The sequence below is a fragment of the Propithecus coquereli genome, unplaced genomic scaffold (assembly GCF_000956105.1).
Source record: "Propithecus coquereli isolate 6110/MARCELLA unplaced genomic scaffold, Pcoq_1.0 Scaffold5, whole genome shotgun sequence".
Classification (NCBI taxonomy): Eukaryota; Metazoa; Chordata; class Mammalia; order Primates; family Indriidae; genus Propithecus; species Propithecus coquereli.
In genome coordinates, this window is record NW_012150840.1 from 321,693 (window position 1) to 344,794 (window position 23,102).

The following is a 23,102-nucleotide window of genomic DNA, read 5'->3' on the forward strand; positions in this document are numbered from 1 at the left end:
AAAGCAAAGGGAATTTAAATCAGCAAATGATTCCCCAGCCTCCCTCCTCACCTAAGCCATCTAAGGCTGTAAAAACCTGTTTACAAGAAGTATCCTTCAAGAAAACAAGATTCCTGACATGAATAGATCCTAAAAATGTTATTATCTTGCACAAGATAACTTGGCAACAGCACACTTTGAGAGAGCGCTTTACCTTTGCTCAGTAGCATTTTTTAGTGACTGTGGGATTTATGGTGCTAGGTAGAGTCTATTGAACTACACCAGGTAGCCTAAGAAGAAAACAGAGATACGCGAAAGAGGAGCACTGTTGTGGAAGGAAAGATGCACTCTCTAGAAAGTCTTTGTTGTCCCATTGCTTCTCATGCATGAAAAATACAATTCAAATATAGCATTAAAAAGATGCGCAAAAACAAATCTTAAGCATGCAAAAATAACCTGCAAATGTGTGAAGATGATGTATTGCCTGGAAATTGTCCTTTCATTGCACAGAAAAGCACAGAGTTATTTCAGGCTGCCCTCTTAAAATGCCTGGCTTACTAACAAATTAATTTTCTTGTATAAGTGCCCTTCCTATTCTGTGGTATTCCCTTTGCTGCCATCAGGAGAACAAATTGGAGCTATTTCGAGAACTTGCAGGCTACAAAAGTAGAAGGCTCTAAAACTTTGAAAAAACACGAACAGCTTAGTTAAGGATGTTGGTTTGGGTGTGTAGTTTTAAATTATGTCCATTATACCCACCCAGAAAAACTTGGAACACTAGGCCCAGACTCAGGGAAGTGGTACAGCCCAACTCTAAGGCAAGGAAATGAGAATTTGTGTTTTATGGAGGAAATGGAACCAAAACCCAGGTACGTCGTTCAGCTGCAGTATGAAAGCAAAATCGCTAGCTAGGTAGAGAGGGAGGAGGAACCTAGACACAGACCAGTTGATTTCTGGTGAGGGCTCTCTTCCTGTCATGCAGGTGGCCACCTTCTCACTGTGTGCTCATGTGGCCTTTCCTTGGTGTGTGTATACACCAGAGAGAGCAAACTCTCCCTTCCTCTTCTTGTGAGGCCACCAATCTTACTGGATGATGGCCCCACCCTTATAATTTCATTTAACTTAAAGATCTCCTAAAACCCCTATCTCCAATTACAGTAAAATTGGATTAGGGCTTTGGCATATTAATTTGGGGGGGACTGAATTCAGTTCATGGAAGGACTGTGGGCTGGCCTGGCACTGGTGTATCTGAAGTAGGGAAAGGTGAGGCTGGTCTGTGAGTGCTGAACAAACTGCAAGCTGGGACCAGCCCCCTCCCCTGGAAAGAAGCACTGCTGCCAGGGTGAAGAAACAGAGCTGGGTGATGTGGGCAGGGACAGCATCCTTCCTCCTCAGGTCTTCCAGTGTCTCTCCAGAACCCCTGGCAGAGCAGAAATGCAGTTGGCAGAGTCCCACCTCTAACGTCACAAAGCAGAGTCTAAAAGAGAGGAAGTGCAACCTAGAGGCAAGAGCTCAATTACTGCCTCAATACTGCTGGTCGCTTATTTTAACATCTGTTCTTCCCTTCATTCTTAATAATAGAATGCTAAATTTATTTGGAATAACAAGATTCCATCAAAAAACATTTTCCAGCCTTCTTTGCAGCTAGATATGGTCATGTGACCACATTTGGCTAATAAATGTGAATGAAACTATTATGTGGGGCTTCCAGGAAGTTTTTAGAAAGTTTATTTGCCCCTTCTTCCATCATGCTGCCCAGAATATGGATGTGATGGCTAGTGCTCTATCAACTATATCGGACCACAAGGACAAGACGCGCCCTGAAGGATGGCAAGGAGCTGTGGAGTACTTTGACAACCTTGTGAAGTAGCCATACTAGTCTTCATTGCTGACGTCTAGATTTCTTTTATGTGTGTAGGAAACATTAACTTCTCTCTTGTTTAAGCCTGTCAGGACTTTTCTAGTACATGCAGCCCAGACTAACCCTAACAGAAGGGATACCAAGCTAGCTTGGATAGGTAGATCCAGCTTGCTTAAATGGTGGTCATCCATTTCAAAGTATTTTCTCTCCTGCCACTTCAAATTTTAATTGGCTTTCTTATTAAACGAATTACTAAAAACCCTTTCATTTGCATATTTAATTTGATTAAAAATCTTTCTCACTTACTTCTGTGAGGATTAAAAGAACATGAACCATCCATAGTTTAGAATAGATTTATTTACTCAGATCGTTTTGATTTTTCTAACCCAAGCCACACTTATCTCCTGTTTCTCAAATGTGCTGAGCGCATTTTGTCTCAGGGCCTTTACACTTGCTGTTCCCTCTAGTTGGAATGCTTTACCTTAAGGTATTTGCATGACTTACTGCTCTCGGGTCTCTTCCTGATAACACACTCCCTCTTCTCCAAACCCTGTTTTATTTTTTTCCTTTTGTTAAACTATATATCTACTCTATTATTTGTTTATTTTATGTCTCCCCACCATCCCCATAACTCTCACTAGAATGTCAGCTTTATGAGAATGGGCCTTTTTTTAATAGTAATTTCACAATAATCCCATATTCTTAGCATAAAAACTTGTATAGTGCTTACTAGATGCTCAAAAAATATTTCTTGAAATTAAATGAAAGAAAAAACAGACAAATTAAGGTATATCAGTTAGACATTGCTTCACAATAGATGATTGAAAACTCTGTTGTAAAACGATGAATGTATTATTCCTCATGCATCTGAGTCATGTGGATGGTTCTACTGATCTGGGCCAGGCTTGACTGGTCTTGGCCGGATTCGCTCATAAATTTGTGATCAGCTGGCGGGTCAAATGAGGGTTGGCAGGTCTCGGAAAGCGTCAATGCTATACATGACTGAATGATTAACTGGCTCTTGGCTGGAACTAAGAGGATGACTGGTAACTCACGTCTTTAATCATCCAACAGGCTAGACTGACCTTGTTCTCATAGGATGCAGGGGACCAGAGAGAGAGAGAGAGAGAGAGCGGTATTGAGGAAGCATATAAGGCTTTGGAAGGCTTCTTAAGGCCTAAGCTTAGAGTTTGTAGGTCATTTTCACCACATTCATTGTTAAATGCAAGTCCCAAGGCCATCCAGGTTCAAGGGGTGGATAAATATGTTCCACCACTTGATGGGAAGAGCTACAGATCACACTGGGGCTGTGGTGAATTTAATTTGGCTGTCAGAGAAACCAAAAATGTTAAATAAATTGAATTACCAACTAAGCAAAGAAGGTTCATGGCTAACATGGCATAAAGCTCATAGTATTTTTCCATATTTCTCTTGCCTTCATTTGCATCTATATGACATCTTTCTCACGCTTTCTTAAACAGTCATTATTGAGTTTTCTTTCAGTATGGAACATGGCTATTGAGTTCTCTAATCTTATGAGACAAAGAAATGAAGAAAACAACACAGGAAGATATTAGATGTCTGAGTTTTATATAGCTACTATAACAAATTACTGCAAATTGTGGGTCTTAAAACAACACACATTTATTGTCTTACAGTTCTGGAGGTCAGAAGTCCAAAGTGGGTTTCACATGGGCTAAAATGAAGATGTTGGCAGGACTGCATTGTTCCTCACGGCTCTAGGGGAGAATCCATTTTCTTGCCTTTTTCCAACGTCTAGAAACCATCTGCATTCCTTGGCTCGTGGCCCCTTCCTCACATCACTCCCAACCTCTGCTTCTGCCATCATCACATTTCCTTCTCCAGGTCTGACTCATTTACCTCACTCTTTCACTTATAAACATGTCTGTGATTACATTGGGCATACCCAGATAATCCGGGATAATCTTCCCCATGTCAAGGTCTTTAACTCAATCTCATCTGCAGAGTCCCTTTTGTCAAGTAAAGTAACATACTCACAGGTCCTGGGATTAGGACCTGGACATCGGCAGGGGCAAATATAAACACCAAACTAATCCATCCCTGGCACATAGCCTCTACATTTTCCCCAGTGTAGGAGGTTTTTGGTAGATGTTTATAGAGCATCGAGGTCTTCAACAAGTAGGGGTTGTGCCTAAGACTATTAAACTGATTTGTCTCCTGAAACCCTCAGATATAAGAATAAGCTAGAATTAGTTCATTTGATATCATTATGTTGTTGCAGAAATACTAACATTTCCAAGTCTGCATTCATCATCCAGTAATTGTTGTTAAGCCACTCCAAATCACCGTGTGGTTCATAAATTATTCTACAGCATTGGCAGACAGAATTGCCACTGTTGTCAAGCCTTAAGATGCTCTTTCATTTTTGGCAGGATGGTTTTGCCCTAGCTTTATTCATTCATCCCTGGGAATCATAATTCTTCATGGAGTCTTTAACACTGCATCTGAACCTTCCCAAGAGACAAGCTCCGCACAAGCTCCTCATCAGTGCCCCTGGGCCTCCGGTTCTGGGTCATTATGGCACTCTGTAGGCCCTCAGTAATCTTGTAGACAGACTGTCTGGTTTGCGAATATTCATTGCAATTTAATTCACATTAAACCGGCCTCCAGGTACTAATGTGGCACTTAGAGGAATCTTGCTAGACTAGTTGACTTTTTACAGAATACCTGCCTTATACAGAGTCATGCATTGCAAAGTATCTGGAGAAGTCATTTAGCCCTCCCCTGAGGACTTTGTCTTACCTTTTAAAATCCACCCTGTCCTTTAAGAGCCACCTAAAATCTCACTCTGGGAATTGTTTCTATCAAATTCCCATTCTCCTGATTGGGAGCACTTGATAAAGTTCAAGTGCTCAAGGAGGGTGCTTCGTAATCACATTTGAGGGTTGTGAAGCCAGAGGGCAGATGTTGACAGGCGGGTCCTAGGGAGGATGCTGAGGTCAAGGCCAGGACAGCAAGTCCAAAGGAGGTTCATTCATCAGGGGGAGCTTAGGCAAACCTGGGAAGATAGGGAGACCTGCCAAAAATCCGGGGATACAGGATACAGGAAACTAGAAGTGAGGAGAAGCTGAAGGAAATGGACAATAGATGATGAATGAACCCTGGGGAGAAAGTACTAATATTATTTCACTTCTAATAAGCCTATGAAATTCACCTAGATTCATTTAAAGTGCACTGCAGCATCGCTTATAGTAGCAAAAACAAACAAATGTAAAGGGGCTGGTTCAATAAATTGTAATCCCTGTGATGAACTGTTTTGCTCTTGATAAAAGAATAAAGGAGATTCATATGTGCTGTGACATACTATTAAGTGAAAAAAGAAAAAGCAAGGTACAGAATATATACAGGCAGATAAATGCATAGTTTTTTTCCTGGAAAGATACACAAGAAAATGCTAACAATGAGTGCTTCAGGGAGTGATAGTGGGAAAAGTGAAAGAGACTTATTTCTTAGTTTATACATTTCCATACTGTTTGAACTTTCTAATCATAAATCTATCTATATATACATATTTTTTTTTTAAAATATCAACAGTGGTGATCTGGGTGTTAAGATTGTAGACCTTTTTTGTTTTCTTCTTTTTACTTCTTTGTGATTTTTAACCCAATAAATATTATCTTTTAAAAAGAAATTATATAAAGGAGCACAGTAAGACAAACATCTCTAAGCAGAATCATTCTCTTTTCTCTGCTTTTAAAGCATAATTATCTCTCTTTGGCATTTGTTTTCTATTTTGCATTATTTTCACATAGCTAGTAAAGGCAGTTTCAGGACTTGAACCCAGGACTTTCTGACTATAAAACTTGGGATATGTTTTATATATAAATTCCAAATGAAACTCAATAGAATATCTAATTTCAGGTCTAACCTGCCTTGCAAATGGGTAGGTGGTACTCTCACCCACCTAGTGAAATTCATTTATGGAAGAGAATATTTGCTGTCATGAAATACATTTGTGTTATCTTCTTAACCAGATCATAATCTGTTTGTGAGCAGGAACCATGTCTTCCTTTACATTAAAAATGACTTGCTCCTCATCTGGAATCTTGCAGAGTAAACACTTACATTTGTGCTGAAAAAACCTGAATAATTTGTGTGCACATAAACGTGAGCAGTAAGTGTCCTAAGGTACCAATTATATGATTACACATAGTTTTCATCTGTGAAGGGTTGCCTGGAGCACTGCTGAGAAGAACAGGATCAATTAGCAAAGTCTGCTGCGGGACTGCCCTGGTTTACACCTGTTGTCATCATGTAATTTAGCTCTCGTTTTCACTCTCAAAAGTGTCCTGGCTTAGACAATAAATTAAATCACCCCAGTTCTGTGGGTGCAGGAAAGGGAAGTGGCTGTAGATGTGCAATGTATGTGTCATCACGAACTAATTGTTTACTTCTATAAATATTGTAAGAATTCAAGGGACAGGATCAGCACTGCGCAGAGGAGCCATCTGGACTCCACCGATGCAGCAGAAATGAAAGCACAGGGAAGGCGCATGAGCTGGAGAAGAACAGAACCGGGTGGGCACCCGCTGACTAGCGCCCATCGCAGGCAAGGTGGATCCTGGGCACAAATGAGTCAGGGATCTTCCCTGACGATGGGGGTGGAATTTGCTCCTGGCCTGGCCAGGATCTGAGCCTACAGATTCCAAGATTTGGAGATTTCAGCTGGGAACGTCTGGGAGGAAATTTGTAGAAATGGATCATCTATTGTCTAGGGATTGGGTTTAGCTGGAGAAATTCAGAACATAGAGGTTTCTAGAACAACAGCAGATATCACAGGATTCGATTGTTAAGACTAAATAGATAGCAAGAGTTTGCTTATCATTTGCATCCAACTATTACACAAAGAGACCAAGCAAGTGATGAGTCCCTATATTACTAGCTCTTCCAGAAAGTGTGAGTGAGAAGGTCAGTGACTGTTTGTAGGGCTGGTTACTGCTGAATGTACAAGTTTTCCACTGTTTCTAGGAGGTGGTCTGTACAATAGCATAGTGATGAAGAGCTTTGGGTCTGGGGAAGAAACAGATCTGGGTTAAGTCTCGAATCTGCCACTTACTACCTGTCTAACTCTGGACAAATAACCCAACCTCAAAGCCTCAGGATCTTCATCTGTGAAGTGGGGAAAGTAAGAATGGTGACCACATAGGGCTCTTGAGAAGATTCAAGAAGATAACAGAGAAGCTGGCAGATGGCAAGAGCTGAATAGATGCCAATCATGTCATTTTTATTAAAGACAATAGTTCCTTCTCTGTATTGATGCTGACTAGTGTAGTGTCTGATCTTGCTGGGCTTGCCCAGAATGCTGCACCTCTCTTGCATGTGATGAGAACGGCTGCTTAGACATGGCAGCTTCCACTGTGGTCTGAGGCTCTGGTCAGTGCAAAACTCAGCACTGCCAAACAGCTGGGAAGTGTCCTGGGTGTGCACACAGAACTGGAAACTGGCCTCAGGGAGAATTGTTGTGGTGATAAAGAGGTTGCTATTTTGGCTTTCTCACAGCAACTGATGGCCCAGAAAGAACGTTTCTGTCCACTCCCATTGCAGATACATTCCAGCTGCTTTCTGCTGAACTGCCCTCGTTCCCCACCCTTAGATAGCACAAATATTTCTCCTAGGTATATATTTTCTCCTTAAAAAGGAGAAGAAAAAAAGAAAGGAAAAGGTATTTTTCACTCTAGTTACTTCTCAAATAGGACATGAAAAGTAATTCGCCACTCATTCACGTTTCCATTTTCTCTCGTTTTCTCTCCCTATACCTCACCGGTCTGGAAGACATGTGGCAGACGTACCCTGTCAGCTGTGGACTTGTCCCATAGCCATTTTTCCTTGTGATAGCTCATAAAAATGCTGCATAATAGGTCCTGTGTGAGCATGAGAAAATATTGAGACAATGTCAGGAAGATCAAGAAAAAGGCAAGTGGTCCCATGGGTGGATCTGCACTGGACTCCACTGGACAGAGCTTTTGCTGGAAGAACTATAGAGGTTGGTGATACCATAGGTGAGTGGTATTATTAATAGCTAGCGGATAGGGGTAAGGTCGAGTTTCTTTGGCTACTGTAGTATTTACAACTAAATCTTCCCCAATATCCAGTGGGCTGGAGATTTCATATCTGATATATTTTTTCTTTAGTATTGAGAAGTCAGAGAATAGTCAAGAAACATGTGGCCTCAGTGTGCCCTCACGTTCATTTCCCATCCCCCACTCTGCTCTATGGTAGTGAGCCTGACCCTGAGGGCTACGACTCCCAGACTCCCAGGTCAGCTGGCTTCTGGCTTTTAAGCAATGCAAGGTACTGGTGAGAGGTGGGGAGTGGGGATGCAGGAGGAAGGGAGCTCACAGGACAGCCCTCTGCCTTGGGTAGCTTCTCCAGCAATCCTTGCTGTGATGTCAGCTACTGTAAGGGGACCCTGGCTCTGGGCTCCGGTAATCACCACTACCTCCCTTTGTCCCTCTCTGCCACAGTTAATCTCTGTGTTGCCTCCTTATTTCCTGTCTGGCTTGCAGCTCGTCTCTCACCTGTGCACCTAATTCCCTGCATTGATTTCACACCACCTGCCCCCCTGCCTTTTTTTTTTTTAAATAAAGTGGTTTCTTTTTTGGACCCTGACTGCTACAAGTATTAATAAACAGTTGGGAGAAAAATCAAGCATATTTAAATACTTTTCAAACAATAAAAGCAGTGAACATTTGTTACCAGCTTACCTGGGAAACAAGTCAACTTACTTCGTATAAACATTTGGAGGCCATTTATAATTAGATCTTTGCTGTTTGAACAATCACAGTAGTTATAAAATTTGAAAGTCAAGAAAAATGTGATGTGAAAAAAATCAAAAGGTCTTCCAGCATTCATCTTGACCCTCGTTGACAGAACTCCTGGAGACTCAGGAAGTCTCTTCTACCTGTTCTTGCACAGCCCGATGTGGGCACAGGGCTCTGGAACTACTCACTTTCTTTCATTCTTTAGCCTCAAGGCCTGCATGAGTGAAACAGATTGATTTGTGCCAGGAAAACTGTATGTTGCGGTAACCAGTTCCCTCTTTTTATTTCTTGGCTCCATCAAGCCCTCAGTATATTGGAGTCTGAGGTTTTGTTAAAAATGCAAAACCATACTTTCTATTATTATCTCTAATTTTTCAGAGAGGAACCCTCGTAAGTGTTCAATACAGCTTTTATATACAGGGTACATAAAGTGCGGTAAATATACACACAGCATTTGTGCTCTACTGCTCTGAAAAGCATGCTTTTAAAACTAGAATTTCAAAGCAGGCTCCTCGAGGACATTTAATTCCACCTGGGACTTGGGTGGCTCAAGCAGGGCAGCAGCTCAGGCGCTGTGTTGACTTTGCACACCTTCAGCCACAAGGCAGGAATTCACAGCAAACCAGCTTCTCACTATAGTTCCAATAAATTCAGAAGCAACCAGGCCAGTTCTAAAACAAGGCCTTCATTTATGGAAGAAATGTGTTGTATAGAGTAATATTCAACTGCTGAAGAAGCCATCGTGATTCATTTGATAGGAACAGCCATTTGGAATTTTCTGAACACTTTCGCATGTCCCCAAGGCTTCTAAATGATCAAAACTGACACATGGGTTGTGTTACTTACATGTATTTGTTAACAAAAGGAGCTTATCTCTCACTTCATCCAAAAAAATAAAAAGTTAAAAGGTGCATTTCAAAGATCATTTGTGGATTTAAGAAAAATTATTTCCTATGCCGTATTGTAAGAGGCACAGATTACCATACAATTTGAGCAAGGACTTTGTAGTTGTGCTGCTTAGAATTCTTCAGCTAGTAGGATGCTTGTGTGACAGGATGATTTGTTGAGACATTCCTATTTTTCCCATTTTCTCTAGTTTCCAGCAAAAAGGCAGTTTTCCACATTCTCTCCACTCAGGGGATGTCCCCGTCTCTTGCCAACAGCCTTTCCTCATTAAAGTGATTATGTCAGGTGGGGGGAGGCATGCAGGGTGATTCCCTTGAAATGCACAATAGTAGCTCACTGGGTGGAGAAAGTGAGACCAAGAGAAGCCAAGGAACTTGCCTAATGTCACATAGATAGTAAGTAACACAGCTGGATTGGAAATCCTGTAATAAATAATAAATAAACATGAAATAATAGTAAGCGTTAGCTGTGATCGTTACTAATATTGTTATCTATATGTATTAACCCTGCCACTCTGGGTTCCATCCCCATAGCTCAATTTTCCTCATGTATTCCATGAACATATGAACACTTCTTAGGATATGGAGAGCTGATAAGTGCAGATCAGAAACTCATGCATATTTAAACACGATCATCACTATGAGTGCACCATCAATCCTATTGCATTTTCTTTTCCTTATTTCCCATCATTAAATAATACATGCTACCATAACATTTTCCCAAGCTACCATCTAAACCTACCAAGTTCCCTGCTGTCCTGTCTCCCCCTTTACCCACCTGCCTTGATCCTCCTGCTCCTCGCGCCCCCCTGCCCCGCCCACTCCAACACACAAGGATGCCTGGTGGATGGCTGGCATCAGGAATCCCCCACACTGCTTCTGTCAGCAACAATCCTGAGTTCTTATCATCACTATTGTTTGTTTGTTTACGTATAACAGCTTAATTTAGATATAATTCACATATCAAATGATTGATCCTTTTAAAATGTACAATTCAAGGTTTTTAGTGTTTAGAGTTGTACAACTGTCACGACTATTTAATTTTAGAATATTTTCACTATCCCCCAAAAAAACACTATACAAGTGTGTATTTTATAAAATAGTATGGGAAATATCTTAGAAAATAGGGATTAAAATTACACGTGGCTATCAGGTAATCTATAGAACAAATACTTTTTAAAACCAAGTAGTAGAATTTGTTTGTTTGTTTTTAGTAAAACCTAGAATGGAAAGCTCAGGTGCACGTGCTATGCCCCAGCAAGTCTATTAATATCTCTGCTTATATGTGAAGTAGCAATGCAAGGCTGTGTGAACCAGGAGACATGTATAAGAAAATTCATAGCAGCATTATTTATAATAACCTCGGACTGAAAAGAATCAAATGCCCATAAGTAATAGAATGGGTAAATAAATTGTGGTATATGTACAGAGTTGAATGCAACATAGTGACAACATTTAAAAGAAGAAAAACTACAGCTATATGCAACAGCATGTACACATTTTACAAAAATATTGTACCAAAGAATAGAAAATTACATACTATATTATTCTTTTGATATGAAGTCCCAAACAGGTTTAAAGAAACTATAATGTATTTCCTTCTATGTATGTATATACTAGAGTAAAAGTATAAAGAAAACCAAGGAAGTGATTACTATAAACTTCTGGAGGTTATCTTTGGGGAGAAGTGAGGTGGTTGTGTCTGGGCTGCCTCTGGGCTGCTGGTAGGGTTCTATTTCCTCATCTAAATAGTGGTTATATAGGTATGTACATTATGCTATTTTATTAAGCTATATTTTTATATTTTATGTCCTTTTTAGTGCATATATTGAAAACATTTTAAAAAGCAAATACAGGTAACAATAAAGATGGCATGGGGATTTTAGCTGGTTATGGGTAAATGGATGGAACCCTTAACCTGATTGTAGCTACCTGGATGTTAGGTAAAGTGAGGAGACCGTATTGAGGAGTCTCATGGGGCTAGGCTTACAAAGCCAAAGCTATAAGAAAGGGAAAATTGTATTTCAAGCAAGTGGTTTTCAAGCTGTGCTCCTTGAAGCCTGAAGAGTTCTATGGAGATGCCTAAGAATTGGCTTAACCAAAAAAGGAATGGGTGAAGCTTCCAGATTTCTATTCTTGTTTCAAAAGCAGCCCCAATTTATACCTGTTTTATAGTCTTTGATATGCAATTTCCATTGAAGAAAGAGTTCTAGTCCTGAAACATACTGCTATAGTGTTCTAACAAAATTTTAAATGTACATACTCTTTTGAGTAATCCTATTTTGAAGAATCTATTATACAGAAATATGGTAAAATGTACAAAGATATATACAAGGATGCTCTTCATGACATTTTTGGTAATAGTTAAAAAAAGAGAGAAACGACCAGGGTGTTAATTAATTAAATATATCATTGTATGTCTATATATTGGGGACTGGTAAGCCATTAAAATAGAATGCAACACATCTGGAATAGTGCTTCTTAACCTTCTAAGAGCCAGTGACTCCTCTTTATAACAAATATTTTATAATGCTTCCTTTACTATTATAAAATGAAATTTGTGGATAATATAACCTTCTTTTGCAATTTTTTTTTTTTTTATTTCAGCATATTATGGGTGTACATATGTTTAGGTTACGTGTGTTGCCCTTGGTTCCCCCCCCCCACCGAAGTCCGTGTTTCAAATATGTCCATCCTTCGGGTAGTGCGCATTGCACTCCTTGTGTATACAAATACCCCTCCCCTCCTCCCTCCTCCCCCCTCCTCCCACCGCCCTCCCCCTTCCCCAGCATCCAATAGATGTTGTTCTGATATGTGCATTTATGTGTTGATTAAAAACCAATATAATGTTTTAACTAAACTATGCAATAGAAATTAAAGAAAAGCAATTTATATATTAATATTAATACCTGGTGATGGTTAATTTTATGTATCAACTTGACTAGGCCACTGGGTGCTGAGGTATTTGGTCAAACATCATCTTGGGTGTGTCTGTGAGGATGCTCTGGATGATATTAACATTTGAATCAGTAGACCCAGTAAAACAGACTGCCCTTCCTAATGTGAGTAGGATTCAGTCAATCAATTGAAGGCCTGGATGGAACAAAAATGCTGACTCTTCTTCTAAGAAGGAATTCACCCTGCCTGACTTTCTTCAAACTGGGACATGGGCTTTTTCCTACCTTTGGACTCCATCTGATACATGGGTTCTTCCTGGATCTTGAGACTGCCAGTCTTTAGACAACAACCACACAATCAGCTCTCCTGCTTTTTGGGCCTGCAGACTCATCTTGGAACACGATTGGCTCTCCTGGGTCTCCAGCTTGCCAACTCATCCTAAAGACCTTAGGACTTGTCAGCCTCCACAATTGCATGATCCAATTTCTTACAATCAATCTCTTATACACATGTAATATATGTGTGTGTATATCTACAGTTGGCTTACAGATACATTTCACATGGCCTTTCCTCTGTGTTTCTGTGCCTTCTTTTCCCTCCCTTAGAAGGGCACTCACATTGGATTTAGGGCCCTCCTCAATCCAGGATGATCTTATCTCAAGATCCTTACCTTAATCATATCTGCAAAGACCCTTATTCCAAATAAGGTCACCTTCTGAGGTTCTGGGTAGACATGAATACTGTGGGGATGCTATTCAACTCACTACATGTACATGTACCTGTAAGGGGATATGTAAAGGCTTAACAAGGTCGGGAAGAACACACAGTCAACTGTCAGTCATATGGTTACAACTGTGAAAAGTTTTTTGACTACACAAGGGAAAATGAAGGGACTTACACTTATAATTCTCTGCACTTCTGAATTTAATTTTTAAAATTTAAAAGCATTAGAAAACAAATGTTATCAGTTTATTAATAGTTTAAGAAATCTCTCTCCTTTGACATAAGCAAAGGGTAAATGAATTGTAAGCTGACATAGTACAGCAAGAGTCTTTTTTCTCATATAAGGCCTGCTAGGAGAACTACATAATTAGAATTAAGCTGGGGTGCAGAACTATTTTTTTGCATTTTATACTTTGTGTACTGACTTACACATTGTCCCACCTATAGGGAAGATAACAAAACTCTTGACTTTTAAAAGGACATCTGTAATCGAATCAAGGGCCAGCTGACATTGTCAACTGAAGACCATTCTGTCTTCCCCCTGTGATCAGAGCTGCCATCCTGGAACATTCTAGCAGAGAACATTTGTGAAAATGGTCATCTTCTTAGGAAATTGTAGGCAAGGAAAAAAGGTTTTGCACTAATCAACTAGTTCAAGTACAGGATGATGGGCTGGTTAAAAATTGGGGTAGTTGTATGGCATTAGTTGGAAAGCAGGAAATTTCTGTTGGAAAGGGAACAAATGCAGAGCTGAGGCCATTACTCTGAGTTTTAGAATGAATAGATTTTTCTTCCGTGGTTCATTTCCTGCTTATCTGTGTACTGCAGCACACACCTCCCCTAGCAAAAGTGACTTCAAAACAAACACATGCAAAGACAATTTCAGAATCAAAGTTACAGATACAAGGTGATGCTAAAAGGCCAATATGTATTCTGGAGAAACTTGATTTGCTTTCAATTCTCCATGCTTTAGTGCATGAATAAAGTTGGGTTATTTAAAAATTATTTCCACTTCCAAAAAGTGTTTTTTTTAAATATTTAAGCTACAGAGTTCAAAGTGCATATACCATTTTAATTCTACTAAAATAAAACATACCCGTGTGAACTTGAAAAGATCTAGACTTTTATTTTGATGTTGATTATTTACTGAGAAGTCAAATAGTGATCTCTTTAATCAAAGGACAAATTGCTTCCATCCATTGTCCTTACCATGAAAGACTGATTGTGCTTTGAACTAGGCTCTTACTTTTTTTTTTATTATAGGGGAGATAAAGAAAAATTCTAATAAAAGAACCTACACATCAAAGAATTTGCTTCCCTAAAACATTTCCCGTTTATACATGTTGGCTACATGCCTACATCTGTTCATAAATTGATATGCAGTCTTTTCTATGTACATTTGCTATTATTAAATGTCACCTACCCTTCAAAGAAAATATCAATAAATTGGAAAATGACCTTGAGATAAGGAATTGCATAGAAAAGGCTATGATTTATGGCTATTTGTTTCCTTGTGTCTTTGAATTAGGTCAGAATCATAACTTTCTGTTTAATCTGAGATTGAGTTTTTAATAATTTGTTAACAAATACACATACAGTAAGTAGCCAAAACTAAGATATGAGAAAGGACTAGAAATCCAGCTTTACTACAATATTTAATATAAAAAACTTAATTAATCCTATTTTGGTTATGCCAAATTAGGTTCCAGATCCTCATCTTAGCAGTTAAGATAAAAGACAGAAAAATTGTCCACAAACTAAACATAAGAATGCAAAAGAATGGCATATTGATTTTTTTCCTTCCTAACAACCCAGAAGAAGGGGAATTTTGAGAATCGAGACTAAGGTAAGAAATGGATGGGAGAAATCTCTCAGGGGCAGAGGGGAGGGTGGCAAAAAACCCAGTTAGAGGTTGCTTGTGGCAGAGAAAGGCCAGTAGACTTTAGGCATGATGACATCTAAAATTAAACCTAGGTTCTTCATTTATTTCTCTAGGAACTTCCCCCATTATTACCAAATCTTTACTATGTCTGAGAGCTATCATAGCACTGTGATAGTGCTACTTTTGGAAATAAAGTCAAGATCTTTCTTCAAATTTGGGGCATTGTCATAGTCTATTCCAGCTGCTACAACAAAATACCAAAAACTGGGTAGCTTATAAATAAAAGAAATTTATTTCTCACAGTTCTGAAGGTTGAGAAATCCAAGATTAAGTTGCCAGTGAACTGGATGTCTGGTAAGGGCCAACTCTCTTCTTTACAGAATGGTGTGTCCTCACATGGTGGAAGTGGCAAGGCAGCTTTCTGGGCCGCTTTTATAAGGGCATTAATCCCATTCATGAGGGTTCTGCCCTCATAACCTAATAACTTCCCAAAGGCCTCACCTTCTTATACCATCACAGTGGTGATTAGGTTTCAACATATGAATTTTAGGGGGACACAAACATTTAGACCATATTAGACCAGATGACCAGAGGGCACTGAGGCAGCTAGTAGAAATGGTGGTACGATCACTAGAAGAGATACAGTACTGTAACAGGAATAGAGACTTAAAACAAAAGAAGAGATTCGAATGCAAACACTCTAGCCTGGGGATCCTCAGAAACACTGGGAAAGACACCTGTGGTGGTGATAAAATTAGGCTTGCAACATCATTCAGCAGAAACTGCTGTGGGTCACAGTTGACTGACAGCTCCTAGCTGCCTCCTCTTGGGGCCACAGTGGTGCTCACACCCAGATCATGCTTCCCTGGGCTGCTCTCAGCCAGTGACTGAGCACAGTATAGGTACTCAAGCTGGGTCATGCTCACCTGACATGGGGCTCTTCTAATAGCAACTTTTTCTTGAGGGATCCCCATCAGCCTAGCCAAGACTTTCTCTGAACTTCACTGAAGTCTGAGGCTCTTTCTGCCCAGTCTTTCTTATGATCTCTCTTTTCCCAAGTGTCAGAGATGCACTACAGTCTTGAAGGTCTTCCTAACTACTTCTCCCTTCCAATTTATCCTTCCCCCCAAGTCTCTTGCATTTAAACTACGTCTTAATATATGTTTCTTGGGGGACCTGAACTGACATAGGTGGTACCAAGAGTGGGATCTGAGAAAGCTGATAGTAAGATGGAGTTTGGGACTGGCTTACTTACTGTCTAGCTGGCACAAAGGACTATTTCCTGAGTGGAATGTGGAAGTCATAATATAGTCTCTGGCACACCAGGTGAGAGTCTAATTGCTGAAGATTTTCTCAGTGGTGACCTTGAAAAATCTCCTAGCAGAAAGAAATGGTCTTGACAGTGCAATGATTCTGGCATGTGAAAGATATTGGGGAGTAATGCCTCCAAGGAGTAGAGTTCCCTTATTATTAATAAGCCATATTGACATCCTATGATGGAATGAGAAACAGAGAGTGGTTAAAAAATCATCAAAGGCTAAGTATTATAGCCAGGAGGCCTTTTTGACAGTCTAAGATGAGTCCTTTATTTTCTGAAATGAAAGTAAAAATATTAATAGCTGAGCAACAAACTAAAGATACGATAGAGTCACGGAGCTCCAGAAATGTTTAAATCCTTCGCTAAAGTAGGATTCTGGTTGGGAAAACCTGGAACCTTGAAAAGCGGAATTGGAATGTTTGGATGGATTCCTTTGAGGAAGTCAGCTCTGCAAAATCCCCTGGGCTTGTAGAGGTGGCCCACCCTTACCTAGTAGGTAGATCTCCCTCATCCTTCCAAAAGTTACTGCAGAGACCTATTTCTTGCAAGGCAACAGATATTCCCCTCAGGAGTTGCTCCCACTTCCTCTCTTGACTGCGAGAATGATAACTTAGGGTTAAATCTCTGCATGACCTGGTTAGGCATGTGCTAAGCCTGGTAAGGCAATATATTAGTCAGGGTCCTCCAGAGAGACAGAAACAACAGGAGATGGATGGATGCATGGATGGATGGATGGATGGATAGATAGACAGACAGACAGATAGATGGGGATTTACATGATTATAGAGGCTAAGAAGTACCATGACAGGCCATCTGCAAGTTAGAGACCCAGGGATGCCAGTAGTGTGACTCAGTCCAATTCCAAAAGCTTCAGAACCAGGAAGCCAATGATAAAACTCTTGAGTCCAAGGCTGAAACTCTGAAAACCCAGGGGTCTATTGGTACAAGTCCTAGAGTCCAAAGGCCAGAGAACTTGGAGTTACGGTGTCAAAGAACGAAGAAAAAGAGTTTCCCAGATCCAGGAGAAAGAGCAATTTCACCTTCCCTCTGCCTTTTTGTTCTATCTGGGCCCCAGACGATTGGATGGTTCCCACTCACACTGAGGGCAGTTCTTCCCCACTCAATCCACCTACTCACATGCCAGTCTTCTCTGGAAACACCCTCATGGACATGCTCAAAAATAATACTTTACCAGCTATCTAGGTATCACTTAACACAGTCAAATTGACACCTAAAAACAACCATTACTGGGAGAGAAGGAATTATACCCTGAAAGACTTATAACAATTAGTTAGCATGTATCCTTCAAAATGAGAGGATTATCCCTGGATTTGGATTTTGAGGGCACTTTATTAAGAGGATTGGCACAAAAGAATAATTTTGTCAAGAATTCCTTGACTTTGGGGCTCTATCTCAGGATACATGATTTAATACCCTGCTAAGGCCATAGGGAATCAGGAAAACTCACTGTTAGGGGGACTCTTAGAAGGCTAGAGAAAATGATGGCTGATGCCAGGTGAAGTGGAAAAGCCTGAGTTACCTTGGTAAGCAATAAAGGTGAGGAAAACAGAATAAAGAGGATGATGGAAGACCAGAGCTTGATCTGCTCAATGCTGGACTCCTCTAACAGGTAACATTTGCCTAGAGATTTCTCAATGTCCTAGCCAAGACTCTCTTAGAACTACACTGAAGTTTAGGGTCTTTCTATCCAATCCTTCTTCTCTCTGTCATTTCAAAGGTCTCAGTCCTAAGCTGTGCCCTGAAGGATCTCTCTATGTATTTCTGATCCCTTCTCCCTTCATCCTTCACAAGCATATTACTCAATGAATCTCTTGCATGTCTAGTCCTATCTTGGTCTGCTTCTCAGAGGATGTGAGTTGCCAAAGCACGTAACTCAGTTGCATGTTATGGGGGAATCAAATCACTATTTTGACATTTCTGAACACCAGAAGGCTAGTTTTTTAAGGATTCTCAGATTACATTTATTATGGTATCTTTCACAACCACAACATTTTTGCATTTTTAAAGTCACAACATTATAGGGCTGGAATAGGATAGAATGATGAAGAGGTGAAAATGCTAATCCTGCTTCTAAAACGTAGCAACCTTAAAACATATTGGGGGAATAAAAAGGTTGTACAGATACCGCTATCTATTATATCCTTTTCCTGCATTTCCAACTCCTTTCACATACAGGACCTTACACATTATAAATGTTGGTATAACTTGTAAACAACATGTACTTGGATCTTGCTTTTTATTCAATCTATCTCTGCATTTTGAATGGAGTGTTTAGAGTATTTGCATTCAATGTAATTATTAATATCTTTGAATTTAAATTTGCCATTTTGCTATTTGTTCCTTATGATCTCCTCATTTTCTGTCTTCTGTTCCTCCTTGACTTTTGTGTTAAATAATTTATTTAATGTATTATTTTAATGTCTTTGTTGACTTTCTAAATTATATTTTTGAGGATTTTTAGTAGTTAGCCTTGTAATTAAATATGCATCTTACCTCACCACGTGTACTTTAGATTAATGCTAATTTAATTATAAGAAAATATAGAAACTTTGCTTCAATATCACCCTGTTCAGTATCCCTCTTTTGTGATATCATTGTCTGTATTACAATTACATCTATACATGTAATAAACCCAAAGTGCAATGTTAAAATAATTGCTTTTTGCAATCTTATGTATTTTAAGTAAATTACAAGATAAAATGAGAAAAAATATATGTTTATTGAATCTTTTCTATTAACCAATGTTTTGCCATTTCTGGTGTTCTTCCTTTATTTCTGTGGACTTGAGTCACTCTCTGGAATCATTGTCTTTTTTTTTTTTTTAATCTTTCAGTTATTTAATTAGGTTCTTTGTAAAAATTTAGAATACCAATCTGTGAGGATAAATTCCATTTGTCAGAGCAAACAGAGATCGCAGATAGCCCTGGAGCTGAGGAATAGCCTTGATTTTTGGTGAAATTTGTACCGCCCTGAACGCGCCCGATCCTGTCATTGTCTTTTAGTATGAATTATTTCCTTTAATGTTTCTTGTAATCCCTTATAAGACATTGGTTGTTGGCAGCAATTCTCTCAGTCTTTGTCTTGGAATGCCTTTATTTCACATTCATTTCTAAAGTATAGATTTGCTGGATATAGAATTCTTGGTTAACAAGGCTTTTTTCCCTCTTTCAACACTTTGAATGTTATCCCACTGCACTCTGGCCCCCACTGTTTCAAAAGAGAGGTCAGTTGCTGTTCTTATTGTGGTTTTCTTGTACATGAGTCTTTTTTCTCTTACTGTTTTCAAGATTTTATCTCTCTCTTTGGCATTCAATAGTGTGACTATGATAGGGCTAGGTGTAGGTCTACTTATATCTTATCTTGTTTGGACTTCACTGAGCTTCTTGGGAATGTAAACTAACATTTTCATCCAACTTGGGAAATGTTAAACCTTTATTTTCTTAAATTTTTTCTGTTTATTTCTATCCTCTCTGTTGGACTCTCATTACACATATGTTGATATGCTAGGTGTTGACCCATATGTGTTAAGCTCTATTCATTTTTCAATAATTTTTATCTCTTTTCTTCAGACTGGATAATTTTTATTAATCTATATTCAGGCTCACTGATTCTTTCTTCTGCCACATCAAATCTTTTGTTGAGGTCTTGTGGTAAATTTTTCAATTTGGTTATTGTACCTTTAAACACCAAAATTTCTATTTGAAAAATAATTTCTATCTCATTATTGAGAACCTTCATTTGTTTATCCACTATTATTGTACTTTAAACATGGTTTCCTTTATTTTTTTAGGCACTTTTTTCTCTCTCAATTTAGTCTTCTGTTTTTCTTTTCTTACTTTTCATTATTTCAAATAATCCAAGGTTCAAGGTTAGTGAAAGAAGTCAAGATAGCTACTAAATATGTTAAAGGACAATCTACCCGATGTGCTGAGCATAGGAGTAAAGAATTATGAAAAGATATGCTAATTTAAAAATGGCCATTTAGTATTTTGAAGTTTGGTATATTTGACATCATGCTTTTTTCTTGTTTTTAATTACTTAACAATATCATGTTTTATATTTGATATTGTATCATTTCTTGCTTATAACTACTTAATAATACCACATTTTACATTAATACATTTACTTTTTAAACAATGCAGTCAATGAAATAAATAAGAGTTGGTGCATTATTAGATGGTACCTGCTCTTTAAGAATCATTGCATTCCATTCTGTGAATTGTCATGTATAATTATAAAGAAACCTTACTTTAGTTAAGAAATATTTTTATAATTACTAGCAATTACATAGTACTGTGGAGATAATTCATCATATTCCTTGTAAAACTGGGTTAGTATTTCCATTTTTGATTAGGTATTCGTCATTTGCCCTAAATGTACATACAAAAGGAAGCAAAATATTGAAATTAATCAAAAACATCTGAATATACTTAAATAGATTTAATTTATGGACTTTAAAAATTGGCATTCTCTGATTTCATGTCCAAGAAGTGTTTTTGTCACTTAAGAAACAGTTTTTTTATGAAAGAAAAATTGTTCTTAACTACTTGGTAAAATTTTTCAAAGTATTCAGATATCATGTTTTACTAAGCAAGAAACATACAGTGAAGGTTAATATAACAGGGATTTCATTATTGGCATCAAGAAAAATCTGATGCTGTATGTGAATTCACCTTCTACTCTTGAGGAAATTTTAGAAAAGACTCAAGGAGAACAAGGAGAGACTACCTGGATAATCTTGCCTCTAGCAATCTTGGGCAAAAGGCCAACGATCTTGCATTTTCATCAGATACTTCAAGATCAACTGATTCACAATGGGTGGCTGAATTGATAATTTGTTTTATCTTAGTGGTTCATTTAATTGTACTCATTAAAGTTAGTGAAAGGCCGTTCTAAAAACTTGGCAATTAGTCCTGGGAAATTGCATAAACAAAAATTATTTATCCCAGCATGAGATTTAATAAATACCACATTATGGAACCAAGAGTTTCTAATTAAAAAGGGGGTTGCATGTCTTTACCTGCACACGAAGTTATCTGAGAACAACTGGAACTGTATCTGCATGAACTCAGAAGCACATACAGCATCACAAGTAGATTGCTTCTTCCAAGTGAATATGAATGCACACGAATAGAGATAATGTTCCTCACCTTACAATGGTGTTTCTGAAATCCTTATTTTAATAGGTGTCACTCACAAAAAGCTTTTTGTAGTGAAATACATCACAATATCCTGAGTTAAACAGAATAAAGTAGTTGGCTTTTCTCCCAACTACTTCTCAGATCCAACTACTTTATTTCCAACTGCTTCTCAGTGGGACTTCTCAGATCCATGAATATGCCAAAATGTTCACTGGACTGCTTAAGAAAGGTGCAAAGTATATATTTTATAAACTTATTTGACCATGAAACACCTTTTTCCTCTAAATGCCCATTAAAATGATGAGAAATCATTCCTTAAAAAAATAAGTTTGGAAGACTCTTTTATAACGTGACTTCCTAAATTAACTGCTTATGATCACTTATATTCTATTTTCGTATTCTTTTTGCAGCATCTTAAAAAAGAAGTTTGAACCCACAGTAAAGTTGTAATAATAGTACAAAGAACTCCTGTTTATACTATACCCAGATTTCTCAATTGTTAACATTTTGCCACATTACTTTTTCATTCTCTCTCTTTCTCTCTCTCTCTCTCATCTTTTCCTCATGAACTATTTGAATGTAGTATCTTTTTACCCCAGTGCCCAGCACAGTGCCTGAAACATTATAAGGATTTATTAAACAATTGATAATTAGTGAATAACATCTTTCAGAATTTTATCTAAGCAAAGTTCAATTCACAAGGCCATCCTGGAGCAATATTTAAGTGTCAAGTTTTTCTCTACTATGAAAGGCCAGAAAATCAATTTTAAAAGGGAGAAATACCATCTTGCTGTTGCTTAACAAATTTGGCTTTTGAAAGTTTCCAAACCAAGAATCAGAACAAACACCTGATTATATATTTTTTTCTGAATTATGGATATACTTATGTGGTGAACCAAAACCAGATGCCTCACCCTCTCCTGTTCCAGTCAGGAAGGTGTGTTTAGCCCTGTGGTTTCAAGCTAGCTGGTATACTCACTTAATGATTGAATTATACCCTACCTAACTCTCTGAAAGAGTTACTGAATTTTGTCAGATGTGTTCTGTGATTATTTTCTCTGTGTATAATTCTGCTTTCTCATTGTCTACTTTATGTTTTTCCATCCAGAATAAATTTTATGCTAGTATCAGTATATGTAAAGCTGAGAGTGACTTGTTTATCAGCCCCAGAAAAACAACTACAATGATAAAAAAAACAGTGTAAGTTGATCACATTCAGCCAGTTACGACTTAAAATAAATCCATCTCTAATCAGCTTGGAGAATAAGAACTATGTTAAGTGTGCAAAGTAGAGGTAAGCTTATAAAATGTGACTTATTTGATTTTAAGAAGTCTACATCCTTGCATTTATGCAAGGTACATAGAATGGTCAAATTCATGGAGACAAATAGTAGAAAGTGACTGGAGGAAGGCAGAAATGGGATGTTATTACTTAATGGGCACAGAGTTTCTGTTTGGGAAGATGAAAATTTCTGGAGGTAGATGGTGGTGATGGTTGCAAAACAATGTAAATGTATCTAATGCCACTGAATGGTATACTTAAAATGGTAAATTTTATGTTATATATATTT